General features: G+C 42.7%; 1 pseudogene; it reads left to right on the top strand.

The window, feature by feature from the left end:
- Positions 1 to 23,159: 23,159 nt before the first annotated feature.
- On the top strand, positions 23,160 to 23,574 carry LOC115513038 (annotated as a pseudogene).
- The last annotated feature ends 788 nt before the right edge of the window (positions 23,575 to 24,362 follow it).

The following is a 24,362-nucleotide window of genomic DNA, read 5'->3' as shown; positions in this document are numbered from 1 at the left end:
GCAAAGGCAAAGTGTTCCAGCCTAATCTTGACCTAAGAAATGGTTCTTGTTTTAAGCCCCTATGTTTTGAGATAGTTTGTTACACAGCAGTATATAATGGAAACAATTCTTAAAGTTGACCCTGCTTCTCTCCTAGAGGTAGAGGAGAGATCGCTTGCTTCTGGGGCAACAGCAAGAAACTTGCTCTTCCAGTTTCTAATTCCTTCTTGACTTGTGTCAGAGAGCCCAGGAGTTTACATGGCACCTTTCATTATCTTATTCTAAAGAATTCCTTTTCTTTAAAAACTGACCAGTGTTTCTAGTGAGTCCTCAGGCCCTTTAGCTTTGCCCTCCCACAGAGTGATCTAGATCTTTCTAAACATCTAAGGTATTCCCTGAGAGAATGAGGGTAGCTCTGATGGCCCCTTCCTGTTTACAAGTTTTTATTGTAACTTCCTGGAGCCCAACTAGCAATCCTCCAAATCCTGTTTGTTTCCCACCCCCAAAGATTTGACAGATCTCTGTGAAATTCGGACTCCATTTGGCTGCCCTGGTAGACAGGGCTGACCCCCTCTGATGCCCACATCTAATCTGCACGATTTCCAAAGTGCCTTAGCTAATCCTGCACAAGGTTTGAAACCTTCATTAGGTCATAGCAAAACAACTCAGTATCTTTCCCTTGGTTTTGCTTTCCCTACCTCTCAACTTGCTTTGCTCCATGCTTCAGCTCTCCACTTTGAATATCATTCCAGCATCTTAAATTAAGAGATCTCTTCTGCTTCAGCAGCTCTCATAGTGTAATTTCCTCTTCCAATTCTGAAGGGCTACAGCAGAATGTGCATTATCGGAACATCCTGGGGTTTGGGGGAAGCTAGGGAAATCATTTAGATCATTCCCCTTCCTTCAGATGGGACTACATGCACACAAATAGCTTAGCACCTAAGAATAATTCAGGAAATACTTAACTTTCTACAAGACATCTGAGATTCTCTTGCAACCTTCAGTCTTCCACCTGAAATTGAAAGCCTCCAGGGTTGGGACTGAAGCACTTATTATAAACTTCAGCAAGCCAATGGAATTCTTTGCAAATTTAAGCCTCCTATCAACCCTGGAATAGGCATGCACTTATCCAAAATTGGGAAAAGGTGTTAAGAGTCTTGATTAAACTAGCTCCAACAGTCCTTTTAAGTAAGGGGACCAATCATGCAAATTAGGATATCTCTTAAGGTAAGGGGGCTTGCAACTGATAATTATATCATGGCAACAGTTATAAACTAGGATTGTCCCAGCCAAGCCAGGATGCATAATCTCCCTGTTTGAGAGATGCTGAGAACATGATGGGGGAGGGAGGGGTGAGAGGCAGGACAGTGGTAAGAAGGAAAAAGTATCCTAAAATATATCTTTTGTGTCCTTTGGAGTCTTTAGACCAATGGTGCTCACTTTAAAATTGCTTGGAAAACTTTTAAAAAGTATCAAATTGCAGACCCTAGCCTAGACCAATTGTGTCAGAACCTCTGTGAAGGCCAGCATGTCTTGAATCTCCCCAGGTGATTTTTTTTAAACCTCTTTTAAAAAAATGTTTACTTTTGAAAGAATACAAGTGGGGGAGGGGCAGAGAGAGGGGGGCAGAGGATCCAAAGCAGGGTCTGCGCTGACAGCAGCGAGCCCGATGTGGGGCTCGACCTCACAAACTGTGAGATCATGACCTGAGACAAAGTTGGACACTCAACCAACTGAGCCACCCGTCCCCAGGGTGATTTTAATGCACAGGCAAGGTTGCTTGGGACCTTAGGTGAGTACTAAATTTATATGGGTGCAGGTTCAGTGGTCTCTTTGGAGCCAAAATACTCAAACATACCATGCAGAACATGGAGGCCTAAAGTAGGTGTATCTAGGCTTGCTTAATTCAGTGGCTCCATCATCAAAGTCTTTTGTTCTTCTGTCTTTTCCCTCTGTTATCCTAACTTGTTGACTTTCTTCCGGGCTAGTTCCCTACATAGTCACAAGATGGCTTCCACAGTTCTAGGCCTCTACCCCAGGCTTGAGGTCTGGAAGGAATGTCTCATACCTGTGTCTTTCTTAGATCCAGAAGACTTTCCCAGAAGCCCCCCAGCAGACCTGATCTCCTGTTTCATTAGCTACAACTGGGTCATATGCCACCTCAAGAACAATCGTTAGCAAAGAGTATAAAGTCACGATTGACTTGGGTTGTTCAGGGCTTACCACTGAGCTAGATGAGGGTCTTTTATCCCAAGGGAGGGACACCTGGAAGATGAGAATTCTGTTGGCAAGGAAGGAAAAGCGTAGAGGAACCAATAGTGTCTGTGGCACCTACCAGGGCCCGGAATCAGGAACATTTGCAGCAAACCTGGTCAAATTGGCTTGTGGATAGAAATACCCACCCTAACAGGGTTATTTTAGGATCAAATGAGATGGTACGTGCAAAATTGCTATATGTTAAGTACTATTTTTAAGTGATATACTTCTTAGAATTTCATTTTACAGAAGAAAAAACCAAGGCACAGGAAAGTTAAATGCCATTAGCAAGTTTACCCAAGCAGTCCTGGTCAGAAGCCATCGGAAGTTTGGCCCGTGTTCTCCACAGGAGTCCAAGTGCTACTTAAAATACTCCACAAGCACTTGCCACCATCTGTTCTCCTGCAACTCAGCCAGGGGGTCTTCCAGAAGGGACATGAGAATGAGGTACAATGTAAATATAAAATAGAAATTGAGTCGATGTTGGAGAAATACTATTTATGGTATGTGGGGAGAGGATGGAGGATAGGATTGTGTACAGTATTTGCTATGGCCAGGAGCCGCAGAAGAGGAGTGAAAACCCAAAGAAGACCAGAGAATATATGCGGATATCAAAACAAAACCAAACAAAATTAAAAACAAAAAGTCTGACAGGTGAAGTTTGGGAAGCAGGACACATTATTGCTTAATGTCTGTCAGGCTCACGAAGGGTTCATTGCACATGGTGTTACACGATGTTTCTCCCCCTGATTCCTAGAAGTTGATCTGTCAAAACACAGATGTTGCATTAGGCGGCTTTGCCATTTATAGGGCAGCTTGGCACCTTCTGTTAAAGACTTGAGGCCATTTGGGGAGTCTTTGGAAAGGAGAGGATGGGGAACTGAGATGTGCTTGAAGCTGAGATTCTGTGCTGTTGAATCATGTTGGAAATTGTTAACTTTGTTCTTTGAAAATGTGTGTACTGCTTTTCTTCCCTTCACTCCATCCCTTAAAAAACATCTTTGCTCTAGTTTAAGTTGTTTCTTCATGTTCTTGCTGTGGGCGTAATGATATGTTTGAGAATTTTGAAATTCAAACCATGAAACAAAATACTCTGTGGCTAAACCACAGTGCCAATAGGATAGTGAGGATATTACCAACCAAACAACCACATATACCAGTAGTCACTTTCTGATTGTACCTTGTTCCGCCATCTCTAGATTCCAACTTACAGTTGGAATAGTAAACACAAATAAACAATACAGAGGAAAGATCCTGAGGAAGCAATTGATGCATTCTTGGTAATTGTGTCCCAATAAGCAGGGATATTCTTGGGAAAGATTGCAGAAAGGACAATGCCTCTTTGGGGCCCAGCAGACTTCTGCATGCCTCTCTTCTCCACTTCTTCCCCTTCGAGTGATGAGATCAGAAGTGTTCTTCAATTCTGGCATCCCAGAGTCTTTCCCCCGCCGCACCCTTCCCACTAGTTTCTCCCAACCCCATTCCAAAATTACCATGACTATCCCACCTCATTGCCCACGTCCCCCCTCCTCCCATCCCTGCCTTCCAGCCCTCAGTACAAGGCTGACCCACACTGGGTACCAGGACAGGGTAATTGAGTAAGTAAATTTACTCTAAGTCATGAATGACTGAAGATATTTACCTCTTAAATGAGGTGCTTTTAACCCAAGTGAATCTGTAATTGGTGGAATTTTAGGCAGTAACAAAGAGAAGTAAAAGTGAAGACTTTCACACAGGGACAGAGAGAAGAGGGGTGAAGGAAATCTGGGGATGTTTTTGATAACACCCACTTAGGCCACAACACAGTCAACCTACTTAAAAGGAGTTCTAGAATCTCCTCCTCATCTGGGACAGAGTAGAGAAGAAAATAGGGAGAAGCTGTTCTCCTAAAATCATGAGCTACCTGCCTTTTGCCTTGGATTTTGCTTCCTACCTCCCTCAATTGTGTCAGCAATCGTGGACATCTCTGGATTATGTCGTTTCTCAATCCAGCATAGGTTTATAATTGTATGGACTGTGATAAAGGAAACACATATCCCAAGATACATTTTTCTAGAAGCTGTTCTTCTAATAAATAAGATCTTGGACCAATATGTTCACAAGGATCTAGTTGTATAGGCAGAGTTTTAAAATAAGCAAACCCAGGACAAGATTAGTAAAAAGTGACAGTGACAGTGATACATCCACGGGGCTCTAATTCTCTGGTCCCTCGGGTCTTCCTGATAAGAAGACACCATTAGAGGGTATAGGTTCTTTTTTTTTTTTTTAATTTTTAAGTTTATTTATTTACTTAGAGAGAGACAGAGACAGCGTGAGCAGAAGAGGGAAAGAGAGAAAGGGAGAGAGAGAATCCCAAGCAGGTTCTGCACCATCAGCACAGAGCCCAATTGGGGTGAATCTCACCCCATGATTTTGAACTCACAAAACCATGAGATCATGACCTCAGCTGAAAACAAGAGTCAGACGCTTAACCAACTGAGCCACCCAGGCGCCCCAGAAGGTAAATGTTCTTTAAGTTGAGCCTGACAAAATTCGTCTTGTGTTAAATAACAAAAATGGGTAAGGAATGACAGCACTGAACAAAACAGGGAACTAAGAGTTTTTCCTATTGACTATTCCTCTTATAATATAAGCACATAGGAACTCCGTACCTTTTTTTTCCACAAAAATAAAATTCTGTGCTTGTGTTGTCTGCAATAGCAAAAGATTGGGAAACAAATCTAATGTCCATCAATAGGGAACTTGTTAAATAAACAATTCTACACCTACACCATAAGGTACTAGGCAGCTACCAAAAAGGACAAGGAAACTCTATTTGCTGGCACAGGATTATCTTCCATAGAGACTGAACATATGAAGAAAGGGGAACATAAGAATGCACTATTCCCATTATTCATTGATTTGCGTAAGTACATAATAATTGGATGGTTTCTTGTACAGAATGGGAAGGAGAGTAAGATAAACAGGAATAAGAGTGTGAGACAGATTCTTCACCATTTTATATTGTTTGGATTTTTGAGCCATAAAAATGGGTTATCGATTCAAAAGCTTTTGTGATTAGAATTCGAAATTTTTTCAGAGGGGTTTGTTGAGCATTTAATATATTATTCTTCAGTGAAACAGGTTGAATCTGGGACTCCATTGGATGGAGAAGAAAATGGAGCCTCAAAATGATTTGGGTAAGATCCTACCTCTGCCATTCTTTGATCCTGGGCAGGTTGCTGACCCTTCCCAAGCCTATCTGTAAAACAGGAATAACAACAGAATGGAAATGATGGAGGTGGACTTGCAAGTGAGGAGTCAGTACAACTTAGCTACTATCACATAGCTGGTCAGTGGCTGAGACACTAACCCAGGTCTCCTGACTCCTCGTCCAGATCGTGTCTCATCAGAAGCTACATAGGGAAGTGGATGCTCTTTGCTGTTCAAATACTTAGTGATTTCTTGGAAGGAAGTCATCATCTTTTTTTTTAATGTTTATTTATTTATTTTGAGAGAGACAGAGAGAGCGCAAGTGGGAGAGAGGGGCAGACAGAGAGAGAGAATCTTGAGCAGGCTCAGTGCGGTCAGAGCAGAGCCTGTCCCGGGGCTCGAACTCATGAAACTGTGAGAAAATGACCTGAGCCAAAATCAAGAGTCGATGCTTAATGAACTGAACCACTCTGGCACCCCAAGAAGGCATCTTCTAAGAGGTAAGAACAACTTGGTACTAATAAAAGAAAAGCCTTTGAAATGAATAGATTTTCCCTCTAAAAGTTGTTCTGTCATTTGTTCATCATGTCACTTTACAACTTAGCATTAATGGATGAATTAATATATGTTTGAGGTTTGATTTAAAATAATATAGGTTGGGGTGCCTGAGTTAAGCGACTGACCCTTGGTTTTGGCTCAGGTCATGATCTTGCAGTTCACGGGTTCTAGCCTTGTGTTTGGCTCTGTGCTGGCAGTCTTCCCCACCAAGGAGTCAAGCATGTGAATGAAGCTCTTCTGGACCTGCCAACCCACCCCAGTGACAACCTCGGTGCATACTACCGAATGATGTAGTCGTTGCACCAAATGGCATAAGAACTGTCCAGTCAAAACCGTGCCCAAATTCCTATTACACAGGAAGTGAGCACAGTAAAATGATTGCTGTTTTAAACCCTGAAGTTTTGGGGTTATTTGTTAGACGACACTAGACAATAACCAGAACACACACACACACACACTTTAAAAATTAAGTGCAGGGAGGCACCTGGGTGGGTCAGTCAGTTAAGCATACGACTCTTGGTTTCCGCTCAGGTCATGATCTCATGGTAATGAGATTCAGTTCTGCACTGGGTGTGGGGCCTGCTTAAAGTTCTCTTTCTCCCTCTCTCTCTCTCTCTCTCTGCCCCCTCCCCGCTTGCACACAATTTCTCTCTCTCTCTCTCTCTCTCTCTCAAAAACAACAAACAAAACAAATGAAAATAAAATTAAGTGCAGGACATTTAAACATCTGGTTACTTAAAATGTTGCAGCATGACCGAACTAAAGTATAAAATGGTGAAGAGCTTGGTTGTTAGTGTAACAAAAACATTTAAGTATGTGATATCCAAGACAGCATTTTGAAGGCAGAGTGGGTCTTTGTAGTAAGTAAGTTGTAATAAGTTGTGAAAGACTCACTTTAGAGTCTAGGTAGTTCTGCTGGTCTTCATTTGGCACCAATTTTGTTGACAAAACTATTGAAGGGCAAAGGGCGTCAAATCGCTTCAGAAAAAAGAATAGGTTACAAATAGATGCAGTCGTATCAAAACTGAACATGGTTTGGCGGCCGCTTTTCATAGCTTTCTATGTCTCCTTTCATCTGGCCACTCACCATATTTCATCAACTAGGCATAATACTAATCGTAGTTTTTTGAGCAGCCGTTACCTTTTAAATCCAGTTTATTCATTATTTGCGGGTGCAAACTGCACTCATGTTGATGTAAGTGGTGCTCTCACTTAATGGAAAGATCTCCAATTCATTTACATTCATATGTGATGCAGTTAGGAAACCAGCAAGCAATAAAAACAAAAAAGACAGACCTTCATGTGAATGTTGCTGCGCTTTTTAAAGAACCGATCCAGTTCACCAGAATGGGCACGTGTATCATAACCAGCTTTTCGATAAGGCCCCTCCCACTCATCCCATCTGGAATAGCAACCCTTGTGACTCCACCACCTTGCTCTGCCTTATTGCTCTTCATTGCAATTATGAGGGCATACATTTCACATGTACTGGTTTCCTGTCTTCCTTCTCTGTCACAAAAGTGTGAGCTCCTCAGAAACAAGACCTTTGGATTCTTTGGGCCAAAAATATTGACTGACACCTGAAAATGCATAATAAATACTCATTAAGAGGATGGGGATTTTTAGCCAAGTTATTTAAGGATAGGAAATCACCTTAAATGTATCAAAATATGGGAACAGTTAACTAAGTTATAGTATATCTCTGTGAGAGGGTGGTATGCAAATTATGATGTGATGCTAACTTTCAAAAGCAGCACATGGTGATGGTAGTTGGGGGGGGACATTAAAATTATGCCAGATACCTCTAGGTCTATAGAACACCAGCCTCCTGACACATACTTTCCTTTTTACGGGAAGAATTATTTAGTAGTCCTTAACTTGTTCTGAAATGTAAGAAGACAGTCGGGCGGCTGTTGCCTGAGGGAAGGACAGTACGTTTTGTGTGACTGAGCCCAGGTATCTCTCTCAGTGCCTCCTAGTGCAAATCGTTCCAGGAAGGAGGTGCTCTCATTTGCCCAAGGAGCCCAGGGGTCTTCTGAAGGGAAACTGACAGGACTCCAATAACTTATCCCTGAAACTCAACATTAGAGAAATCTTTTGGGGTAGATTGCGAGGGCCCTAACCTGAGGCTCATGGTCAGGTTAAGGCAAAGGGTCTTTTGTAATGAAATCACCTTGAGTGTGGAAAGAAGTAGGACTGGTAGTGTGTTGTGTACTGTGCGAACAAGTGCCAGTGATCACTCTAGGCCCATAAGTATGAAAACATGAGTCTATGCTAGGGCAGTTCCTTAGGAGACAGGCATGTGCTCAGGAAGTGGCTGTGTGAATGCTGACCTTACAAAATGGGGCCGTCTGGTGGCCAACTCTTAGGTCAAACTTCACACTGTGAAGTGGCTAAATCCAGACCATAGTCTCCATGATTCTAGGGAGACTGGATTATCCTCCCTGGGTCCTGGATGATGTCAGAAACATCCTGCCCTACCCCAGAAAGTAAGCAGACATTCCTAGGGGGAAGTATGGAGGGAAACTATGTTGGACTTGGTAAGAGGAGACTCAAATATTTTGTTTTGGGCTACCACAGGATGAGGGACCATAATGCATCTTACATGGGACAGCCATATATCTTCATCACATGCTGTGTGGGGGATGAATGGTGTCCCCCAAATATTCAAGTCCATATGAAACCTCGGAATACGACTTTGTTTGAAAATAAGGTATTTGCAGATGGAATTAGTTAAGATGTGGTCATAGTGGACTAAGCTGGGCCTTCAATCCAGTGACTGGTGTCCTTGCACAAAGGCCATGAGAGCATACAGAGACACAGACACACAGGGCAAGAGGCCACATGAAGACAGAGGCGGAGGCCAGAGTGATGCCGCCACAAGTTAGGAAGCCAGGGACCACTGGTCACCACCAGAAGCTGGAAGAGTCAAGGAAGGACCCTTTCCCAGGCTCTTCAAAGGGAGCGTGGTCCTGCCAATATTTTGATTTCAGGCTTCTAGCCTCCAGAACTGAGAGAATAAATTTCTTTTTTTTTTGAAGACACCCAGTTTGTGGTACTTTGGTTTTGGCAGTCCCAGGAAACTAATACACATGCGTTTATAGAATGATCTGAATATTGAAAAGATGATAGATAGATAGATAGATAGATGATAGGCCTATCTACCTACATGTGTGTGCGTAAGAGAAAGCATATAGAAAAGTGGCATATTGCATGCAAGAGCACATGGCAAAATGTGAGTGGTGGTGACTTTTAGTGGAAGGAGAATGAATGACTTTCATTTCCTTTTTTTTCATTTTCAAAGTTTCTATAACCAGTAATTATTATTTTAATAATCAGAACTAAGTGAAATGCACGCCTGATGGATGCTTCCGACAGACTAACACCCAGATCTGTAAGTCAGATGGTTTTAAATCCCATTTTAAAAAGTACTTGTATTAGCATTTAACCAATACTGTCCACTAAAGGTATTTGTTTTTCTAAGCACAGCTGTAGTTTGCATTTATTTATTTATTTATTTATTTATTATTTCTTTGCTTAGTTCTCAGTGAAAAGATAATCCTCTTCAAGTTACGGTACGTTCGAGTCTGACACCGTTTCATGGAGTTTTAAACATTCTCAATTGTCCCTTCCAACCACGTCGATGTTTACAATCACCTGGCGATTCTAGTCTTCTTCGGAATAAATGAAAGCATCTCAGTAATGACAATAGCCAGGCTTACTATGCGCTGGACACCATTCTAAGTGCTCTGCACACATCAGCCTATGCTACCACCCCCTTCTGTCTACCAAACGTACAGTTTGGGTAATTAGTTATGTGGCTACCCTGCCTAGGAGGTCCTATTATTATCTCCTGTTTCACAAATGATGGAACCAAGGCTCAGAGAAATTAAGTGACCTGCCCAGGTTCACTGCCCAGGAGGTAAGTGACTGAGCTGGACTTTGAGCCCAAGCTCCAGAATCCATGCTCTTCTAAGTGCTATCCCATACTGCCTCGCATGGAGTCTGGTAGGAGAACATGGAAGAGTATAGGTACTACAGGTGAAATAGAACTTTTTTCCTAAATACTTACTTAGCAGGTTCTTTAAGTGTTATTGAAAATCTATTTCATATCCTACAAATAAACATGATAGATAGTAAAATGGATTTAATGTGTTCCCCTAAAGTCCTGGAAAACGAGTCTGGAATTGTTCTTACTTAACGGCACAGCAATTAGGCAAGGACATGGTCAGAAAATCAAAAGGCTGCAGAGACTGACCACAGGGCACACAGATCAAACCAGCCTCTGATAGGAGACTCTCCTGCCTTCCATTTACCCTTAGGATCAAGTCTAATAGTCCTCACCCGGACTCCAACCGTGTCCACCTTTGTAGTCTTACAGGTTTTCTTTCTGCTTCTGGAACACTTCATCCTTTTGCTCCATTAGAGTATTTCTCTGCACATACTGTTCCCTCCGTCTGAAAAGTCCTTCCTTCTCCATTGCCTTTGCTAAGAAAATTCAAGAATTAAATCTCACTTCTCAGAGAAGTGTTTCCTGACCTCTCCACCCGAGGGACCCTCTCTGTCGCACACTCCAAGGGCTCATTCTGCTCACTTTCATAACACTCACAGCTCTCTACCAACCTCTGTCTTCATTATGCCGGAGGGGTCCTTATGCAGCTCGCCCAGTGCTGCACCCTGAGCATCAGCACACATCTGGAAATATTTGTGTACTGAGTTCCTGACTGCCAGATAGACTAAGGGAAAGAGAAGATTCCTTCCCTGCCACACACACATACACTTTGGGTTTGAGACGTTTACAATTAATGAAAGCTATAAACAAGAATATATCAGTCATAGTACTGTAAAATTAACAAAATAGGGGTAATGCTGTGGCTGAAGTTATACAGTTTAGTTATCCAGAAAAGCAAATGGTTAAATTCTTTAAATAGGATTTTAAGAAGATGTCTGTATTAGTTATAGTATGTTTGATTTTATTTTATTTATTTTGTTTTTTTAATGTTTATTTATTTTTGAGAGAGAGAGAGAGCAAGCAGGGGAGGAACAGAGAAAGGAGACACAGAATCCAAAGCAGCCTCCAGGCTCTGAGCTGTCAGCATGGAACCTGATGCAGGGCTGGAACCCACAAACCGTGAGATCATGACCTGAGCTTAAGTCGGACACTTAACCGACTGAGACACCCAGGTACCCTAGTTATAGTATGTTTTAATTTGCACATAAGAATTTACATTTTTTATGTCTCATATTTTGCAGAAAGATCCAGAGCCCATCTAACACCAGGATATGATCCCCATCAGGAAGACACAAGAAGACCTCGAATTAATGAATGATTGTCTTTCATAGTGGCTAATTGTTTTTCCCTTCCGGAGATATTAGTCACGACATATATAAATATCAATTATAACTCTTTCTACAGGGAGAGTTCATAAAAAGCAAGCAAATTAATTTTTTAATGGCATTTATAAATTCTTTTATTAGTTCCTATAACTCAGAGATCAGCTGCCTGGTTACTCCCTAGGTGTCCCAGAGTTATGGGGGGTCACTCTTCTACATGATATTTAAACAAAAGCTGTCAACTATACAGCATATCAGAGGGTGATAGGTTGATAAATGCTGGGGAGAAAAGTTAGTAGGAAAGAGAATAGGAAGTGAGGGAACATTGAGATGTTAGGGTGGGCAAAAAACCCCCAAACAAACAAACAAACAAAAAACAAGCCTCACCAAGAGGATGGCTTTTGAGAAAAGATTTGAAGTTGATGAAAATGGGGTGGAGGTAGGACAGAGTGGGCGTGAGCTTTCCAGGATAAGGGAACAAGTACAAAGGCCCTGGGGCAGAAGCATACCTGGTGAGTTCAGGAACTGCACGGAGGCTGATCTAGCTGGAGTGGAACCAACAAAGAGAAAAGAAGCAAAAGATGAAGTCTGAAATATTTGGGAGTAGGAAATGGGAGGAGGAGGCCTTGTAAGGCTGTTGTAAGGTGTTGGTTTTTATTTAAAGAAGAGGAGAAGTCATCAGAGGGTGTGACAAGAAGTGTGGTGTCATCTGTTTCTTGAGTACAGACTGAAGAGTCAGGGGTCATCAACCTGGATTCAAGTTTGGAAAAGCAGGTGAGAGGCCTAGACCAGGGACGTGGCAGTGGCTGATGAGAAATGGACAGATTATAGTTACAGCTGCTTCTCTAATTACAGTTGACCCTTAAATAACATGAGTTTGAACTGCACAGATCCATTGACATGAAGATCTTTTCCAATACAGTACAGTATTGCAGATGTATTTTCTCTTATGATTTTCTTATATCATTTTCTTTTCTCTAGCTTACTTTATTTATTTACATTTATTTATTTTTATTTACATACAGAATATGTGTTAATTGACTATTTATGTTATCAGTAAGGCTTCAAAGTCCATAGTAGGCTATTAGTAGTCACGTTTTGGGGGAGTCAAAAGTTCTATGCCGATTTTCAACCATGCAGGGGGTCAGGAGCCCTAACTCCCATGTTGTTCATGGGCCAGTTGTACTTCCCTTTAAATATCGATACACATAACCTCATTTTCTTCCAGGAAGCTTGTATCACCAAAAATTTAGGGAGCAGTCATTTCTCCATACCTTCACCAATAAGGAATTAATGTACTGCTTATAATTAAAAACAAAAGGTAACTCAAATTATTTTTATTAAAAAATTTTTTTTAAGGTTTATTTATTTTTGAGAGAGAGAGATAGACATAGAGTATGAGCAGGGGAGGGGCAGAGAGAGAGGAGACACAGAATCCAAAGCAGTCTCCGGGCTCCAAGCTGTAGCACAGAGCCTGACGCGGGACTTGAACCCACAAACCACAAGATCATGACCTGAGCTGAAGTCGGGCGCCCGACCGACTGAGCCTGCCAGGCACCCCCAATTATTTCTATTTGAAGGGAATCAATCATTCCCTGACATGACTGGACCGTAGTCATGCCTTGGTAGACGGCAAAGGTTGTGAGCTCTAATCTGTCACCATGTACCATCCTCACACTCAGTTGGAGAGAAAGCACTTCTGGCTGCGATGAGGATGCCGTGAGGGCAGCCAGCCACGCTGACCTGACTGCGGGCTGCAAACTCACCTTTGGCCTCCCAAACCACGTTAGAAAGTCACCAGGTCGAATCACACAACAGAAGTGGTTGACTACTCTGGACATCCCACTTCCCCCGCCACCCCCCCCACCCCCCCCCCCAGTGAGAGGAGTGTAACTTTTTGTGGATTTGCTGTTATCGTGCTGTTGTTGAAGTTGAAGAACATAAGAGGAAATAATTCACAGTGCTTTTCTTAGGCTCCGTGTTTCAAGGACCTGTTGAATCTTCTGCATTACAGGCCACAGAGGCGACTGACAAGCTAGTGCTTAGCAACTGCCCTTCTGCCCTCAATTTCTGTGTCTGCCCCCATCCACTGCAGTGGGTGTGTGCACTGCAATTTCATTTCTTATTCCATTCTGCTGAGATAATTGCACATTCGGGGGAAAGGCATCTAAAATACCGAGGAGAAAACAAGACAAGGGAAAGGTGACTTCTTAGAGTACTTTTGTTAATTTAAGTCTTTATTTTGGTTTGTGCTCTCTGGCGTCTTATTTTCTGTATTTATTCCTCAGGGTTGGAGTAATTGCTTTTCTGGTCTCTCTTATTTGGGTGGCCACAATTGGCTTAGTAGTTCTATTATAACGCCTCAAAGGTTTCTTCTGTTCCAACAGATTTGGTTCTTTCGTGCTGTTTATCCTTATTGCCGTTCGTTGCATCTCTGTCCCCTTTTCAAATTTTCTACCATTTGTACACAGGTTTCTTTCTGCACCTGGATCTGCTCGCTGAGATATCTGTGTTCTGCAAACAAATGGCAAAGAGGCTGACGCTGTAAACTGTCGCCTTCTTGTGCTTGCATTTCTGTGACAGTTTGGACTATGAACTAATTTTCTAGTGTTTGGTAGCATGCCAGGATTGTTGAGGCATCCACTCCCCCCCCCCCACACACACACACAAGGAGATTTTCTTAAAGAGCTGCGATTAAATCTCACACAGCTCCCTTTCCTCTGCCTCTTATCTCTGGCTGGCTCCCTCCTGCTTTCGTGGGGGGGGGGGAGTTTGGGTTTTAAATGAGAAATAATTATTTTCTAGGTTAGATTTTCCAAGGTTGTCATTCAACTGGGGTTGTTATCCTCTTCGAAAGGTGGTTTCTTATTTTGGAACTGAGAAAAGAGAAGGGGAATTCCACAAAAAAACAACGGTGATAAAAGTGAGGTTTAAAACACATGCCCACCCAAATATTCACTTACATTTAGAAATGTTCACACAGTGTCATCAAATCACTGTCCCATTTTTAGATAGTAGAGCCTGATGGTCAATTAGTCTTCCTCGTTGCTTTGTTTGAGTCTGTCTTTGAAGCCTGGTTCTATGGGAGCGGTTGTCAAGGCAACCTGGACCACCAGGCTGGTCTCCTGAGTTCATCCTGCCAGTCCCCAACTCCCGGAGAACGGCTGTGTGATGGGGGCTTTGTTCCACACCTTATTATAGCTTTACCTTGATTAAAATGAATAATCGCTTGGTAATTGGGGGAAATGTTTTACATCTTGCGATGAGGTGCTGGAAAAATGATACCATCATTTTGTTCACCACCTGGGTTTTAAATCATGTGCCACCTAACAGTTCAGTAAGATTGTGTACAATTTGTCACCCCCAGAGACTTTTGTATGTGGATTTAAAATGATGTCCGAATGAAAGTCTGAGTCAGGAACACTACCCAGATTTTCAACTCTGCAAAGAGGAAAATTGTGGTCTGAATATTATCCATAGTCTCCATTTCTCTACTGATGTCAATGTAAGACTCAAGGAATAAGAGAATCCTCACCCTCTCCGTATAAAATTTTAAATGTTTCTTTCAGGACAGTTTTTAGAACTTTCTTCCCTTAAGCCATTGTCTTCTAATGTAAGGGTTTTAAAACAGACAATTTCTCATTTGTTTTGTTTAGGGAAAATCCGTAATACTCCATCATTTGACTCTATTCTGAACTTAGTTATTCCCTAAAGTCATCTTTTAAATGGAACAAGGAACTTGGAAAAATATTTTTGTTTCCTATATAGTAAGAAATTAGTAAATCAGCTTTCCTAGCTCAGCAACTTTGTACTAACAAAATTATTAGGGAGCATGCAGAGATGAATATGATTCAGTCCCTGCCCTCAAAAGGCTTGTAGTCTATGGGGTACCTGGCTGGATCAATCAGTAGAGGGGGTCAGTGACTTTTGATTTTGGGATTGTGAGTTCAAGTCCCACACTGGGCATAGAACTTACAAAAAAAATCTTTATGGTCTATTGGAGGAGACAAAAATTTGTATTTATTCATTCAATAAATATTTATTGAGCATTTATTATGTACCAAGAATTATGCTAAGTCTTAGATTGAATGTTCAAAAACAAGATATTCGTGATCCCTGCTCTCATGATATTTACATGATAGTTGGGAAGAAGTAATTATAATACAAATTAACATAAGCAGCAGTACAAGAAAGAGTTCAGAGAGAATCTGGTGCGGCAGGTTTTAAAGAATGAATGGGAGAGTGCTAGATTTGCAAGGAAGCTAGGCATGCTGTTGATGGACCGCCTAGTATATGAAAGAAACGGGGTGTTTGAGGAATTACACGTTTGTATTGCTAGATGATAACACTGCAGGCAAAGAGGGGTGGGGGTGGGGTCTCATATGCAGTAATAAAGGGTTTGTGTCCTTCTTGCAGCGGATGAAAGCCACTGAAAGATTTTGATCCTAGGAACAACATAAGTGACTGAGAGCAGCATGAAGGATGAATCGGAGATGCAGGAGTGGAGGTGGGCAGACCAACGAGAGGGTGCTAGTGGTCCAGGCAAGCCTGATGGAGGACAGGATGCTCAGGACGCCGTAGAGATGTTTATCAGGTAGAATTGTGGAGATCTGACCGATACCCTGCAGGCACGGGGAGAGGTGGAGTGGACTTCGAGTCCCAAGCAGTAGAGAACAGATTCTGGAGGGAGGGACACACGGTCATCCGTGAGAGATGTGGAGCACGAGCTGCCTGAGGGGAAGCGAGGCAGGGCTAGCCAGCCGCCGAGCCTGGGGTGCGGGGCTCTAAGACACTCACATCCCACTGCCATCTTCACTCTTCAGTCTTGGTGCTGGGTCTCTGCTTCACAATCCTCACTCTCAACTCTCCCGGGCCCGCTGCCATGATCTGCTAACAGGCCTTGTCCGGGCCTCAGTTCCAGTCCCTCCTCCCCGAAACTCCCTCTACATGCTGTCCCCAGTGTCACACAACTGAGATGTGAATCTGTCAGGTCCTGATTAATTCCTTAAATGACAATGGATGTCGTCTCCTGATTCATTCCTTTCAGAGGCCCACACCTAGCTGCTGTGATAAAGGCCAAGCTTTCAGCATAGCCCACGAGTCCTCTGTAAGTGGTCTTGCCCACGTCACAAAACATCCCTGGTTCACACATTTTGTTGACACCAACCCCCACTGCACTGTTTTGTGCTCCTGCTGTTACTTCTTACCTGGGGGGTTGAAGAAATAGGAGCAAATGGGCTAATCGTGAGGCCAGGATCTGGAGGAAAGAGAAAGCAAGCAGTCAAGGACGCAGGAAGAAAGGTCTGCAGAGAGCCAATGCCGGCATTTTAGGGGGCCTGTCGATTATAGGGGATTTGGACAAATGTATTGAGAGGATGGAAGTTGGATGCAGAAGGAACGTTTGCTCTGGGCCATTTCTGCCAGACACAAGATCCCTCTGAGGGGCAATTTTGGCTCAGGGACTTTCCCATGACCTGACCTGGATTCTCTCAGAATGATGTTGCAGTCGGAAGCTCTTTCGTCTCAACCCTTCCTGCTCTCCTTTCACAGATGTCAGACCTGTGTCCTGGTTGGAAGCTTCTCCCCCATTATTGCTGCTCCCTCCCCCGCTTTATCTTCACAGGCATTTCTCTCCCTCAACCTCCCATATACCTAATTCCATTTTGGTGTCTTGCTCTTGGAGGACCCAAAAGAAAATGAAGAGATAACCACACACCTAAGGATTGGGAGGCGAGGGCCACTGGTAGAGAACCACTGAGCTTCATTTATTACACAAAACGATCCAGTCACTGAGATGATAGGAATGAATCTTAGCATTTCGGAAGTTTCTTGAAGAATATTTGGAAGAACATTACAGCCATACTTCTCCTCCCACTGTTTCTTTCCCTCTCCTAAAAATGCTGCGTGAACAATAGGATCACATTTTCTGAATCCCGAAGGAAAGATACAGTGTGATCATAAGTGTATTTTTGTCAAGAGGCCGAAATTCTTGAAATTAGAACAATCGTCAAAAATGTAGCCTTGATGTTCAGGTTCTCCATGACATTTGCTTTTTATAAGGAAGTTAATTTTGTTTTTGAGATTTTGTGGCACTCATCCTATCTTAAGAGAATTAGAAAATGTGTACAGAGCTGCAAGTATAGGAATTACTAACCAAGATGTCTCCCAAAAGTGTGTTAGACATCCCCTGTCCCAACCTAGGCAATTCAGAATCATCCTGTCTGCTGAAAACCCCCACTTCTTAATCTGTACAGCACAGATTGGCCCGAAACAGCCAAATAGCCCAGTTCCCAGTTAGTAACAAGTTTAAGTTCCAAGGTTTATGAAAAGACTTAGGGCCTTTCTTAAATTTTTTTAAACATTTATGCATTTTTGAGAGATGGAGAGAGACAGAGCGTGAGTGGGGGAGGGGCAGAGAGAGAGGGAGACGCAGAATCGGAAGCAGGCTCCAGGCTCTGAGCTGTCAGCACAGAGTCTGATGCAGGACTCGAACGCACAGACTGCGGCGATATCATGACCTGAGCTGAAGTCAGATGCTTCACCGAATGAGCCACGCAGGCGCCCCGACTTAAAGTCTTTCTGATGCTATTTTCGTCTCACTGCTTCAGTGACTTTGGATGTTTTCTTCCAATTGATTAAGATTAAAAGCATTTTTCTAAGGTTCTGTTGAGAAAAGCCAGGGACCTGCACTTATTACAACCACTGCTTGTTCCCTATAGTCCTATCTTTCAAAAATAACAAATAAACATAAAAAAAATTAAATAGGCCTGTGTTAGTTGGATTTCCCAGAAAGCAGATGCTGGGGCAAGAGTTAGGGGTGTAGTTGATTTGTGGGGGTTATGCCTGTGGAGGATAACAAGGGGGAAGCAGGAATGAACAGGGAAAGACTTCATTCTCTGATGCAGATTGGATACCTATAAACATTTTTAAAAATTATTGTGTGTATTTATTTTGAGAGAGAGAGAGACACACACAGAGTGTGAGTGGGGGAAAGACAGAGAGAGAGGGAGACACAGAATCCGAAGAGGCTCCAGGCTCTGAGCTGTTAATATAGAGCCCCACGCGGGGCTCGAAGCCATAAATGCTGAGATCATGACCTGAGCCGAAATGGGACACTCAACCACCTGAGCCACCCAGGCGCCCCTGGATTTGATACCTATAAAAGAAAAGAGGGAAAAAGTACAATTGGGCAGAGGAGACTCAGAGCACGATTCAGATCTGACAGAGTTGTAGCAGGCCCAATGGGGGCTGGGAGCCTGCCAGTTAACGGAGTCTCTCTTTTTGGGCAGAAATAGTGGCAACCATGCATGGCAAGCAAACAACCAAGCAACAGGTTCTGAGGTGTGAGGGCCATCAGTTCACCGTGACTTTGTTCAGGTACAGCAAGTTCTTTCTTGAGAGAAGATCTGACAGGTGCACTTCCACGGCTGTCTTATGGGCTACTCCCAAAAGCCCAGGTTGAGTGTTGAACAACCACAAGCAATAGAGTTGATCAGAGAGGGTCACCATTACTCTTTTAGCTCCAAGGACACAGACAGGATCATGACTGTCGGTTCAGGGGCATCCAGTCTGCAGGGAGAGAATCTGGAAATAAATACCCAGACCTCCCCTCCTCCCTCCATCCTGCTGGTGCTTCTCATTCTCCATGCCAGCTCACTGATATGATGCATGCCTGACAGCCTCTCTGAGCAGAGAGCAGGGTTGAGGGGCAAATAAAATGCCCCTGAGCATCCAAGGGCAGACAAAGAGGAGAAACGAAGTCTCTAAGGGAGAGAGAATCCAGCCTTGGAGAAGGCATGAGGCAGGGAAAGAGGTTGCCTGGCTGTGCTTCTCCCAGCTGTCTGCCTCCCAGAATCACTGGAGCTTCCGGATTACTCCCCACCCCCTCAGCAGCTCCTCTTGCAAAAGCAAGGGCCTTAGGAACAAGCAAGTAATTTACTGGAAGTTGAGGAAGGGAGGGAGGGAGGGGAGGAGAGAGAGAGGACAGGGAGATGGAGAAGGAGAGGGAGAAGAAGGAGGAGGAGGACAAGAAGAAGAGGAAGAAGAGGAAGAAGGGAAAAAGAATAAAGGGGAGGAGAAGGAGGAGGAAGAGAAGGAGGAGGGGGAGGAGCAGGGGAAGTAGGAGGAAGAGGAGGAGAAGAATGAAGAGGAGGAGGAGAGATTAAGAGGGAAAGGAGAGGAGGGGGAGGAGAGGGGAGAGAAGAGAGGAGAGAGAGAGAGAGATCAAGAGTCCTCATGCACACATATCACACACATGCACACACACTCTGTTCTACTTTTTTAGTTCTCACATCAGAGCTGATGAAAGGACCAGAATCTGAATCCAGTGACACTCCCAGATTACTTATAAACTTGTGTACGCAGTCCATATTCCCCAGTTCTGCCCATCTTTCGGAGGTCTTGGTGCTTTGCAGAGTGACCTGTGGCCATCTGTACACTTGGCCCCTAAGGTCTTTCTTATCACTTCCTACAGAAGCCTCCTCTGTTATCAGCTTACTTTCTCCAGCAGCCTGTAGGCATTTATCTCGTGATGTTATTTCACAGACGTTCACAGCCACAGGAAACATTACTTCTGCTTCCGAGTAGTGGACAATGCTGGGCAAATTACTTTTGGCAACAAGCAGTTAAGATAATTTGTTAATGATTCAAGCCTCAGCCAATGGTATTCAAAACAGGTCTTCTGGAGCTGAACCTGAAGCTGACAGATGGTTTCTCTCCTAACTTAGTTTGACTGAGTGAGACATTTGATTTGGGCTTCTATTAAAGGGAAATAATGTATTTAATTGCTTGATGATGCTTGGCCTATATTCAGTGAAAGAATGTGACTCCTTTTGTCTATAACACTGACCACCTCCCTCTCCCACCCCCCATGTAATATGTCCAAATTCTTAAGTGCAGGCTTAGAACTTACTAAGTCACTTATTTATCTACAACATTTAGAAAAGCTGTGTGAAGGGCGCCTGGGTGACTCGGTTGAATGTCTGACTCTTGATTTAGGCTCAGGTTATAATCCCAGGGATCAAGCCCCACGATGGGCTCCATGCTGAGTGTGGAGCCTGCTTAAGATTCTCTCTCTCTCCCTCTGCCCCTTTCCCCCACTTCTTGCGCATGCTCTTTCTCTCTCAAATAAAATTAAAAAATTTAAAAAAATTATTGTGAAAAAATGCCCAAGTGATGTGATTGTACTTGGATAATGGGATGGGAGATGGGGAAGGTTTGATTCCTTACCTTCCAGGTGAACTTGTCTCCTTCTTAAGAGCCAGAAACAAGATCCATCTATCTCCCCACAGTGCTCCATCCTATGCCTTCCCTATGGTGGAAACTAAGTAAATTCCTGTTGATTATTAAGAAGAAAGGCAAAAAACATTCTTTGGTGATGTGATGCTAGTTTGAAGGCAGCCCTCTCTGTGGAGTCACTTACAGTGCAAAATGAAGAGAAAGACCCAGTTGAGACAAGGCTTACCTTCAACACCTCTTTAAAGATTCTCTCTCCATATGCAGTCAGGGGTCAGCCCCTAACACCGTCTTGGCCTGTTTCCCTTCTTACATGATCTTGTTCTTGTGGCTTCATGGGCGACTCCTCAGAGCGGACGTGCAACTTTCTAACTCTAACCATCTCAGAGTGGCTCTGTGATTGGACAGTCTTCACAAACTTAGGTGCACCTTGTGTCTCCCACCACATGTATTTCTTAAAAGTTGGTGAAGGGGGCGCCTGGGTGGCTCAGTCGGTTAAGTGTCTGACTTCAGCTCAGGTCATGATCTCTCGGTCTGTGAGTACGAGCCCCTCATTGGGCTCTGTGCTGACAGCTCAGAGCCCGGAGCCTGCTTCGGATTCTGTGTTTCCCTCTCTCTCTCTGCCCCTCCCCTGCTGATGCTCTGTCTCTGTCACTCCCAAAAATCAATAAACATGAAAAAAATGTTTTAAGTTGGTGAAGACTTTTAAAAGTTGAGCCATGTTTTCAAAGCCTGCTTATGAAAGGAAATCTGTACCAAATACTTTTGTAAAATTAAGAATTGTCTTTTTTTTTTTTTTTGACTTTTGTAAGTTTGGATTTCTGGTTCAACCGTTGGTGAAAGTAGGGCCTACCTGTGTTCATACACAATGACAGCTCAACCAAAATTTTAGAGGTCGTGCTTACATGGCAAGCTCTCTAATGGGAGCTTACGGTACAATTGTGCCCAAGACAGACAGGGGCTTGCCTTCCTGGGGTCTCACATTTAACAGGGCAAACAAAGGAACAAGTTACAAAGCTAAGACCCAGCAACGCTAAATAGGGTTCTTTCTGCATTGCACTACATTGTATCCATCCACCCATGCATCCATCCATTCACCATCCTTCCATCCATCCATGTATCCATCTATCCATCTATCTATCCATCTGTTCTTCCAATCATTCGTTAACACCTATCAAGAACCTCTCCTCTCTCTGACCCTGTTCTGTGGATTGCGAAAACACTTGGCAATCAAGACCAGCACGGTTTGCATGGCTCTTAAATGTGAGTTGCGAATTCTTTGTGCATCATTTTTTGATGCCATTGTAATAGATTTATAAAATCGAGCCAATTATAGTCAAAACTAGGTGTAGTTTGGGAAAATACTTTCCTGATGAAGATTTTTTTCTTTTTCTTATTTTGGTCATTATTTTTTTCTAAAGGTGGTGGGTTGAGTGAAATTGCAGTGACTTGAGGTGTTATTTGTGGGCTGGTTTGCTGAGGTTCTATGGTAATGCCAGTGGTCTTTCAAGTCTGATGTGCTTTCATTTGATTTTGTTTTTTATGCAAAAGAAATTAGTAAAATGCATTATGATAAGTGGCCTAGAAACTGTAATAAAGGATGTTCTTCTCAATTAAAAGTAGCCTGTAAGTGCTATATATACACCAGCCCAGGAGCACTCATCTATTTAGAGTGGGAAAGCCAAGTGAAAAGGGGGTAGCAGAAAAATAGATAAATATGCGTACTTTCAAAAAAGTAATTATATTTTTACACCTCTTCAGGCTGTCCCATTTTCTCTTTCTGTCTTCTGTGGCAGTGCTGAATTTAAAGCAAATGGAAAAACAACCGACCGAATGTTACAATCAGATTCTATCAATCAGATGAACAAGACAAACTTGTTGGGAAGGTTTAAATTATCTCTGTGCACACTCAGCGTAGTTCTAACACAGAGTGTGAATCTTTGGCAGCCAAATCATTATGGCATGTGATGGTTGGTGACCTTATTTTGACGTTTGTTCTTCTTTCCAAGATTTATAATGCTGGAACTTTTGGACACAGCAATGCTCAATTTAAGGCCATCCCTCAAATGGAAACTTAAAAACAAAACAATACAAAACAAAACAACCCCCACCTCCCACAATTGTTGAGAAATATTTAGCCATTGCAATGGCATTCCAGAAAAATCAACCAGCCTCAGGATTCTGCTTTTCCATCTACAGTGTTTACTTTGCTTCGACAGAGGCAATTTTCTAAGACTACTGTGGCCTGCAGTCTCTTCCTTTTTTTTTTTTCTTTTATAAGGATACAATATTGGGATGGCTTCCAACCACATGTTTTGCTTGGGTAGAGCAGAATCTGACATTTTCTAAGCTTGCTTGCTATTAATTCCTGTAGTTTTTGATCAAAGAAGGGACCTAAGTAATCATTTGTTTCAGCGGTGACATAGATGCAGAAGTGGAAGTTTTGCATGTTTCTCCTTAGGCTGTTTATCTCCCAACAAAGTAACAATCTAACCATCCCTGGGTTGTGTAAATGTAGGCCACAGAGCCAAATAATGTAAAAAATATATATATAAATAAACACATCAAAATGTCCTGTCCAGAGAGCCACCCCTGCTGCCACCAAGATGGAGACTTTGTACTAGGTCCCGATCTTAGCGCTTGAATGCCCCCAGCTGAAGTTGAAGGTGGTGGTGTCTTATGTCCTCATCACGGGAGGAATGCTTTATGACGTTATTGTTAAACTTCAAAGTATTGGCTCTATGACCGATGAACATGGACATCAGAGGCCAGTAGCTTTCTTGGCCCACAGAGTAAATGGACAATATATTATGGAAGGACTCACATCTAACTTCCTATTTACAGCAGGAGGTTTAGGATTCATAATCCTGGACCGATCAAATGCACCAGACATTCCAAACCTCAGTAAGATTTCTCCTTCTATTCATTGGATTCGTCTGTGTCCGGTTGAGTGCTTTCATGGCTAGGGTATTCATGAGAATGAAACTGCCAGGCTATCTGATGGATTCAAATGCCTTTTGAGAAGAGATCAGTGGATATTGGATTTGCTCCTGTTAATGAAGTTTTAAAGGCTGTACCAATCCTGTGATGTGAACTATGGAAAAGAATGAAAAGCGGCAGAAAAGAAGCATCTAGTGAAAACATAGGAAGCATGTTAAAGCTTGAACTAGAATGTCTTCTTGGTCTCAAAGAGACAAACTTATCACAGTATTTTCTCCCTCTGGCCTTTACTGACCTACCACTGATGTTAAGTGGCATTTTCTTCTTAGTTTTTCATTTCTTAGAGAAAATATACTCCATTTCCACAACTATAATATTGAATAAAGTGATTACTTTTTACAGCTCCCTTAATGTGTTTTGGAAATGACATTTCTGACTTTCAAAAATTAATGTAAAATCACGAAGCAAGATCCCATGGGCTGAGAGAACTCTGGAGAGATGATCAGCTTTACTTATGATGCTTTGCCTTTAAACAGTACATTATTTCAGATATGTATGCCAGACTGTTTCATGCACAATAAGATGTATGAAAGAAGCAGAAATAAATAATGTTTCTAATTAAAAAAAAAAAAAAAAAAAAGGCCTGTCCCTTTCAGTGTCTTGAAACTGACCCAAGCCCCTGGCTTCAAATAGACTTTAAAAGGTGGTTGGAAAGAGTCCAATATATCATTGCTTAAAACTTCCCACGTAAAGGCAAAACCAAGGTCTTCACTTTTAAAAATAGTGACCTGAATCCATAAAGGGCAAAAGATCCACTTTGAGATCATTTTTCACCTTGGTTGGCTATGGAGCGTCTGTGTGTACATTCT

This window comes from Lynx canadensis, chromosome B1 (genome assembly GCF_007474595.2).
Source record: "Lynx canadensis isolate LIC74 chromosome B1, mLynCan4.pri.v2, whole genome shotgun sequence".
NCBI lineage: Eukaryota > Metazoa > Chordata > Mammalia > Carnivora > Felidae > Lynx > Lynx canadensis.
The sequence above is the reverse complement of the archived record's forward strand: the minus strand, read 5'-3'. Positions and strand labels throughout refer to the sequence as shown.